The sequence below is a fragment of the Triticum dicoccoides genome, chromosome 5B (genome assembly GCF_002162155.2).
Source record: "Triticum dicoccoides isolate Atlit2015 ecotype Zavitan chromosome 5B, WEW_v2.0, whole genome shotgun sequence".
Taxonomy (NCBI): domain Eukaryota; kingdom Viridiplantae; phylum Streptophyta; class Magnoliopsida; order Poales; family Poaceae; genus Triticum; species Triticum dicoccoides.
The window spans coordinates 178,937,812-178,941,563 of record NC_041389.1 but is presented as its reverse complement, the minus strand read 5'-3'; positions in this window follow the sequence as shown (position 1 = coordinate 178,941,563).

The window sequence follows — 3,752 nt, the reverse complement described above, 5'->3', positions numbered from 1 at the left end:
TAGCCGCCGCCGCCGCCGACGCCGCCCGCCGAGGTTTGCCGCCGCCTCGAACCGCGTGCCGCCGGTTTTTCTTAAAAAGCCGGGCGGATTTATTTTGTTTTTTTTGTTTTTTTGATTCGTTTTTATTTAGTTCTCGGTTTTTTTATTTTTCTGGTTTAGGTTAATTAGCGGACGTTCGTCCATTAGTTCGTTTTAACGAACGCTTTCGTCAGATTCGTTTAGTTAACGAGCGCTCGTTCGTTAACCCGTTCGTCGTTTTTCTTTTTCTCGGATTTAATCCGTGATTTTTCTGATCGCGATTTCTGATCCGATTTTCGTTTTAGTATAACTTTTTGCTCGTTTATCGGAATCAGGCGATTCAAGCGCCTGGAGTTTCGTTTCGAAACCCTATTCCCAAATAATCTACTAAAACAAGTTTTTGCCTTTGTAAAATTTGACTTAGATCCAGATTAGTAAAACGAAGCTGTTTTCTTTCGCCGTTTGACTTTCCTTGCTTTATTTGATTTGATTCTTTTTGCAAACCGGAGTTCTTAAGTTGAACATTCTGGTTTGATCTTTTATTCGAGTTTTACCTGTGTATTAGATGAGCACTTATTGTATGCTTGTTTGTTTGTCTACGATAGAATACCCGGAGTGCGCCGCCTGTTACTTCAAGTCTCTAGGTCTCGCGGATCATCAGCAAGGCAAGTAACACTTGATCATACCTTTCTACTACCCAGTTTTTATGCATTAGATCTATCCTCAAACATTGCATGATTAGGATCTAATTAAATTGTGGGATGGGAAGTAGATGAGGTAGTACCTATTACCTGTTTTATTATCACACCTTTGGGAGTTATTTCTACGTTTGCTTATTATGCCATGCTATGCTAGTAGACGTGGATTGGGTGAGTGAATATCCATGACACATGTGAGATTGTTAATTAATGGTTTATTTAAGGTGGCAACTTAAACACACATCTGGGTGGATTGAGGCACCTGTTTTCTAGCAGGACTTGCCTGTATTTCTTCGGACTGCCACCCAGGCTCAAAGGGATCATGAGATTATTCAAACTAGAAAATTACGTGTGCAGCCACAAGCCATTATGGGCTCTGGCATAGTTGACTAAGTTGTGCGAACTCTTACGGGTAGACTAGCAGATGTAGGGGAAAGTAGGTGTACCGGTCTACCCACATGTAAGGTGCTAGTGCTTCCGAAAGACTATGTCTCGGTCATCCGTTTCTCAAACATCATGTAGTGCGAGGAATCAAACGGAGGCGATCGAGTCTTGTGGGAAAAGTGCGCAAACCTCTGCAGAGTGTATAAACTAATCATGGTTAGCCGTGTCCCCGGTTATGGACATCTTGAGTATCTAGCACTTGGTTATCATGTGAATCTCATCATGTTACTTTAATTAATATTGTTGGGTTTTAATGAGTACTTTTAATTGGGATTGAGAATGCTGTCAACCATTCTCAATGTTTAACAACCACCGTGATAGTTAAATAAATTTATTCCTTTGTAGTAGGGAAAAATTGGCTTTATGCAAAAACTGTAACCATAGAGCTTTACCACCAGCCAAATATGCATGTAGTATAGCCTATCTCCATTGTTATTCTCTATGTGTTACATTGCCAGCATATTCCATGTGTTGACCCGTTTTCGGGCTGCAACGTTTCATGTTGCAGACTTTTCAGACGAGTAAGGTGCTGTTAGGTCGTGGTTCTATACTCAGTGATGCCGTTGGAGTTGATGGACTCGCTTATCTTCCAAGCCCTCCGCTGTTATCGTTTTAGATGGCCTTAAGCCATATTTATTTCAATAAGTTCTCTTTTGAGACATTCGATGTAATAAGTGTGTGATTACTACTCTGTTATAAATCCTCCAAGTACTGTGTGGTGTCAGCATTACTGATCCAGGGATGACACTGAGCACAGAGATCAGACTGTTTGAGGTCTGGTCGCTACATGTCCCTGATAGAACAGCTCTGCCGGAGCCCTAGATTGGTTCCGCCAAGGTTCCGCCTCGTGGCGGCGGAGTCTCGTCCCGAAAGGTTGCCTCTTATTTTTTTCTCATCGAAAGACTTCATATAGGAGAAGATGGGCGTTGGAGAGCCACCAGGGGGGCCACGAGGTAGGGGGGCGCGCCCGGGGGGAGGGGCGCGCCCCCACCCTCATGAGCAGGGTGTGGGCCCCCTGGCCTTCATCTTTGGCGATGATTTTTCTTTATTTATTTTAAGATATTCCGTGGAGTTTCAGGACTTTTGGAGTTGCGCAGAATAGGTCTCCAATATTTGCTCCTTTTCCAGCCAGAATTCCAGCTGCTGGCATTCCCCCTCTTCATGGTAAACCTTATAAAATAAGAGAGAATAGCCATAAGTATTGTGACATATCGTGAAATAACAGCCCATAATGCGATAAATATTGATATAAAAGCATGATGCAAAATGGACGTATCAACTCCCCAAGCTTAGACCTCGCTTGTCCTCAAGCGAAAAGCCGATAACAATAAATATGTCCTCATGTTTAGAAGTAGAGGCGTCGATAAAAATAAAATACGGACATGAAGGCATCATGATTATTTTCATAACAGTAACATATATAGGTCATATGATTACTTATGTTCAAGTGATGATCTTTTCACAAAGCCAAAGTATGAATCATAAACCTTATTGAGCACCAACAAATTATACCCTCAGTCATTGAAGCAATTGCAATTTATCATAACATCGGAAAGAGTCTATGTCAGAGCTTAAAAGCAAGTCCACATACTCAACAATCACTTAGTCCGTCATAATTGCTAACACTCACGCAATACTTGTGGTTACGGAGTTTTAACCGGACACAGAGAAAGATAGGCGCTAGTAGTTTTGCCCCACAACCTTTTACCTCAAGGGTAATGTCAACAATAATAATTTATGCTCCCCCACATCCAATTAGATATACATATCATGTTCTTTCCAACATGCTGAGCTTGCCAAAGGATAAGATGAAAAAGGAAAGGTGAAGATCACCGTGACTCTTGCTTAAAGTAGAGGATAATAATAAAAGATAGGCCCTTCGCAGAGGGAAGCAGAGGTTGCCATGCGCTTTTATGGTTGGATGCAAAAAATCTTAATGCAAAAGAACGTCACTTTATATTGCCCCTTGTATGTGAACCTTTATTATGCAGTCCATCGCTTTTATTGCGTCCACAACAAGTTCGTACAAAGCTTATTTCTCTGCACTGATAAGTCATGCATATTTAAAAAGCAATTTTTATTACTTGCACCATGACAACTTACTTGAAGGATCTTACTCAATCCATAGGTAGATATGGTGGACTCTCATGGCTAAACTGGTTTAAGGGTATTTGGAAGCACAAGTAGTATCTCTACTTGGTGCTGAGAATTTGGCTAGCATGAGGCGGAAAGGCAAGCTCCACATGTTAGAGGAACCATGACAACATACTTTATCTCAGATGTAAGAAAACATAACTCATTATGTTGTCTTCCTTGTCCAACATCAACTCTTTAGCATGTCATATTTTAATGAGTGCTCCCAATCATAAAAGATGTCAATGATAAAGAAGAAGAAGAAGAAGAAGAAGAAGAAGAAGCAGAAGAAGAAGAAGAAGAAGAAGGGGAAGAGGAAGAGGAAGGGGAAGAGGAAGAGGAAGAGGAAGAAGAAGAGGAAGAAGAAGAGGAAGATGAAGAAGAAGAGGAAGAGGAAGAGGAAGATGAAGAGGAAGAGGAAGATGAAGAGGAAGAAGAAGAGGAAGAAGAAGAAGAAGA